Genomic DNA, 6,000 nt, shown 5'->3' on the forward strand with positions numbered 1-6,000 from the left:
TTTTTGGTGTGTTTTTGTATTTTTTTGTGTTTTTTTTTGTGTGTTCAAAATGTTGATCCAGTAGGTCAAAATGTTTTTTCATTAGTCAGGTCATATAGGTGAGGTTGTGCTGAAAACAATGATACCAAAGCCTCATGCTAAAGATTTTTAAGTGGTTTATACAGGCAGAATGAAAAGGAGTCAAAAACCGACAAAATAGTCCCAAACTCCAAAGGGTTAAGGGGCTCTCAGACTTTAGCATTAACGTGTATGTTGCCGCTATCTTGGCTCAACGTGTTTTGGTAGAAGGTTGAATTGCGGGGGCAGGCGTTTTCTGAAAGGTGGTCTACGTTTACGGCCCCCACATGCTGTATTACGGAGCTGTGTACCATGCTCCGTCTCCTCAGACAGAGTTCGTGCACTATGCTGCTCCAAGATTGTGGTAATGTGAACGCCTGAACATTCCATTATTGACAGTTTGTACCAGAGTGCGCTCTGTTGCTCGGAGTGACTTTTAGAAAAAAGATGACACTCCAGTGACTAGTCGCAACATCCTGACAACATTGTGACCAACCATTCCAAATACTTCCACTACAGTATATAAGAATTTATTCATGCCCACTTCATAATTAACAAGTTATCATGGCTGCATTAGACAATACAGTCACCAGCATAAAAACACATATATTCACCTTTATAATTGATTTTTACCTTTTTATCCAAATTAAAAATTGCACTGTTTCAAAACAGTCTTAAGTAAAATGTATAAATGACATATTCAGCATGGCAGAGTCATTTATACCATGTTAGTCAGTGTTTTTCTAATTTACAGAAGGTTGGTTTACATGACAGTGGTCATGTTTAGAGTGCTATAAATGTCTTATTCTGCATTTTAAATATGCACATACTACACATCTTCATTGGCAGAAAGATGTATGCAGAGTGGGACTGTAAAGCACATGAATCAGTTTTTCAGAGTCGCAGTCATGTCACCAAATGTTCTTTCTGAGCCAACTTTTTGCAAAGTCACAGGCAATTAAGTTGAATTAGATTACATCAACTAACCTGAGTGGTTGCCATGAAAGGGTTTCAGCTTAATTTCTTTGGCCCTGTTTCAGGAACTTTGGCAATGTTCATTCAAATAATTTTTCAAAACTTAAGGCTGAAGAATCTGTGAAAAGGCTTTTAGATTAGATCATAAAATCCTTAATTATATTACTCTATAACTCTTTCTCTTCCTTTTCCTCTAACTTTTCTGATCCCCAATTAATTCAGCACTTAGTGATCACTTTTGCTGTCCTTTGTGGTTAATATTCATTTAATTTCTTGTCCACCATTAATATAGTTCAAATGTTTTACAGTATCTCAATAACCCTAACCCTAACCCTAACGCTTTTATTAGCTTGCTGAGTTCATGTAAAGCGTACAGCCCTTAGAATGTGCATGAGATGCTTTCCATTAATTCCAGTGTAAACCCATCCACAGCAATATTAGACGTTTAGAGTAACAGACATACAACAAACAGCACAAAAGTCTGTTCAGCATGTATGTCCCATGTGAAACCAAGAGTTGCTGAGATTTGTAATCAACCCGCATAACTGTGTCTGTTAGTTCAGTGCAAAAGTAGTTGTTTTTAAAACCAACCCTACCTTAGGCAAGTGATTTTATTAACCTATATTGTTTCTTTTGTACACACATAAAATGTGTTACGAGTACACAAACACAAGGAAATAGAGAAATTCATGTAAAAGGCAGCATAACCAGTATTATCCGTATTGCAACCTAGATAACAGAAAGTCTTCACTGACTTTAAACACATGACAGGAGGTGTTGACATTTTCAACATCAAACAACACATGAGAACTAAGATGTGATCCCTGGTTTCATCCTGTAATATTTTGATCTTGATGTGCAAAGATGTCACATGTCCTAGACTGGAACAAACGCTGCTCCTGAACATAATGCAGGAACTATGTTCCTTCTAGAATAGATTTGGAGAAGCAGCATATATGAACATTTCGGAGGAGACTAGGTTGGCTTTACATACTGTGGCTTGTTACAGAGGTTACTCATTATGTCCACTACCTGTTCAGAAAAAAATAGAAATAGAAATGGAAATAGAAATAGAATTGCTTAATTAATCCCCGCAGGGAAATTGTGTTTGTTACAGCAGCTCCCAAATGACAAACCAGACAGAAATGGCAAGAGAAGAGAAAAACATTTGAACACTATATGGTCACATCAAAAAGAGAAAAAACTTTTACACTATACACTTTAAAATGTAACGCTATATACATGGGCGTATAAATATACAAAAATAAATAAATAAATAAAACCAGTGACGGTAAAATAAAAACCAAGTAACCTTAAACTGAAAAACCAAGTAACTGTTAAATAAATAAAAAAGGAAGAAAGAAAGAAAATCAGTGCGAGCAATATATAAATCCAAAGCCTTATAAGATAGTTGTGTTCATGGGAGACTGTACAGAGCAGAGACACTGATTATTTAAAGTGCAGTATGCATGTGAGGGAATTGTCCTTTTTTATTGCACAAACAAGATTGGAAGCTATTGGGCCTGATTGGGAGTAAATGTAAACTATTATTCAAATATGGTAGATAAATGTAATTAGTAATTAGCGGTAATTCTGCCCGTCCTTTGGGTATCCCAGACAGAGTCTCTGGCTCACCCTATTATGTGATTGTTTCCCCCCATCATGCCCCCACCCAAACACCACTGTCTGCCCTCTGTGCTCCCTGTCGTCCTATTCATTTTCATTTGGGAGCAACCATCCACCAACTGTCACATGTCATCCTCCCCAGGCTGGCCGAGTGTGTGTGTGTGTGTGTGTGTGTGTGTGTTGGGTCAGATTTATCAAATGAGGTTGACAAAGAGTGATATGCAGCAAGAGTAAATGAATTGATCACGTCGCCTAATGAAATACCACAGTGACAGATGTATCGAGTGGCCATGATGAAATGAAATTTGAAGAGTCTTGTTTCTTTGTGTGGCAGAATACAGAAATGTAATTCACTCTTGGTTCTTTACTCCAGTTGCACACTATCTAGAGTAGAGCAGGGACCCCAGCTGGCATTCTTCCCACTGAATTCCATTCACTGAATCTGAATCTGATTAGTTTAATGTAACTTTTTTTATCATTATTATTATTATTATTATTGTTATTATTAATAAACCTTTTTATAAAACCTCTGAAGTCCAGGAGATTTCGGTTCAAATGTATCAACTTCCTATGCGTTCATTTCTGTCTCTGTTTAGCATCTTTCAGTCTGTCCTTACATCACATGCATGGCTCCTTTTTCTCCACACAAACTTGGCTATCAGTCAGATTTTTCAATTTATTTTAATTAACAAAGTTTAAAGCTGCCTGAAACCCTAAATACAAACAAATAACACAGGTTTCTATGGAAATGTAGCATTTTTTTTTTACTATTTATACACACACAAACAGCAGAAAAAACAATAAATAGTAAAGCTTAAAAACATTCTTTTTGATTTAAATTAAAAAATAGTAATAGATTTCATTGTTGAAAGGAAAATTCATATTTTAATAATGGTTTAGAAACATAAATGGCACACTGTGTGAAAGCCACTGCACTTTCAACTGGCTTTCTCAGCTTGTCTACATACAGTGATGGAAAAAATTATTAGACCACCCTTTTTCTTCAATTTGTTGTTCATTTTAAGGCCTGGTACAACTAAAGGCACACATTTATTTGGACAAATATAATGATAACAACAAATATAGTTTAATAGAGCTGATATCTAGCCATTTTCCATGATTTTCTTCATCATAACCAAAATCATTATCAATAAAACCATGAAAAATGTCTAGATATCAGCTCTTAAATGAAACTCTTATGAGCTACATATGTTATCATTATATTTGTCCAAAAAAATGTACCTTTAGTTGTACCAGGCATTAAAATCAATAAGAAAGTGGAGAAAACAAGAGTGGTCTAAAAAAATTGTCATGACTGTATGACATATAAATAACATATTACTGCATATAAAACATTCTCAGTGTATTTTTAATAACTAGATGGACTCCAGAGGGTTAATCCGGAAGGGTCCCATTGAGAGTAAAAATCTCTTTTTCAAGGGAGTCCTGGCCAACAGCATCACAAACAAAGAACAGGTCAAAACAATACAGACACAAGACAAAGATAATATTACAACACATAGTGGTTTATGTATAAAATAAGTTTGTAGGGGAAAAAAAAAACAGAATCCACGCTTCTCATTTTATTATTTTATCCCATATTGACATTGATTTGGTCGACGTACAACCTAGTGCTGAGGTCCTTCCTCCGGCCCCTCATTCACTTTTCAAACACACACACTCGCACACAAACAAACTTGAAAAGAAAACATTTCATTTAACTGCACTTAACTGGAGTCTGTTGGCATCTCAATCAGCTTGAGACAAATATCATTTTAACATTTGACTGACTTCTATTTGCCACACAGACATCAAGTTTACTTCTTCGGTACCTGTTTCTGTTCTAGTGCTGTTGTCAACTTTCTCCTTAAGAATCCACAAAGTCAATTTGTCAGTTAATTTTCATTGTTTTTTCCCTTTTTTTCTGGAGGCTGTAGCGGGCTCAATTTTAGAAACATGGAGATCTGGGTATCATATGAAACTAGAAGATCTAAGGAATCTATAGGAAATAACTCTGCAGAGTCAGAATATTTTTTATGTTCCATTGTGATTTTAAAAGCAGTCATGTGACCTCTGATGTCATGCTATCCCAATGAAAAAAATAGGCTCTCTGGGTTCCAACAAGTCTCCTCTTTACATACATGCCTTGTTTATTCTCATAACATGCAGTTTAAGGCAAAAATCACATAATTTTTCTCATGTAGTACAAATTTGCCATTTCCGCCTGCTGTATTTGAATATTTGTGCTTAAAAGCTGAAAAGCTGAGACTCTCGTGGATTCAATGAGTCCAGTTTTCTTCATGTGGGATGGTGTTAATCCCTGAAGTAGCCAGTTCATTGCAGTGAGGGCATTTCTTGAGTCTCAACCTGGCTGTATAATCGCTGTTATTATCCTTGAGATCGCTGTGATTCTCAAGGAAAATAACAGCCTCATGAAACTTTACATAATTCAGCACCAAATTTGTGAAACAAATGGTATCAACCCAAAAATTGCTGCAACAGCTTATGGCACATAGTTGAACATGGAAATGGACTTCAAAGGCTTATACACCTAAATAGGGTTTTAAACAATTAAGTCATTTTTATTAGATATTTTTGACCAGAGCAACTTGACACACAGTGCTGAGCTGCATCTTACATTAATCTTCAGGTTCACAGCTTTCAGGTGATGTTCACCACTTCTATGTGGCATTTATTGTTGACCTGCTAAACATCCACTGCCCAAAACCCCCAATTCTCAAAAAAAGAAAAAGAAAAAGACCTCATATGGTAAGTGGTTAAGTTGCTTTTCCTGTCCAGCTGTGGGTGGTGGAGGTTTTTAGATGGTGTGCTGTATGTTTAGGACCCATGGGTGATTCATTTTCTGTCTCACACACATTTACTGAGCTGTCATCTTGTCCATTTATTTTGACCGATGGTTGGTTAGCAAAGCTCGATGTGTCACGATGTTTATGGGTGGATTAACTGTAACTTTTATTTCAATTAAGAAAATAAATTGAGAAATTGAAGGGAAACCCTGAAGCAGCAGCAAATGCACAGTTTGGCTGTCAGCTAGTCACAGCACACCAGAGGACACAAACATTGGGTATTGGTTGGTTTGTGAACCAACACTACATGGTTATTGAGGTCAGTTCTGAAAAAGAAGAACAGCAAAAAAACAGTGAGCTGAGAGAACATTTGGGGATTCACATAGAACCTTGAGTTTCAGGTCCCTGGAGCTGGATAACTGAACTGTGAGGGGTGGCTGTGGCTCAGAGTGGTCGCCATTGATCGGAAAGGTTGGAGGTTTGATCTCTGACCATGGCAGCCTATGTCGAAGTATCCTTGAGCAAGATACTGAAC

Source organism: Centropristis striata, chromosome 3 (genome assembly GCF_030273125.1).
Source record: "Centropristis striata isolate RG_2023a ecotype Rhode Island chromosome 3, C.striata_1.0, whole genome shotgun sequence".
NCBI lineage: Eukaryota > Metazoa > Chordata > Actinopteri > Perciformes > Serranidae > Centropristis > Centropristis striata.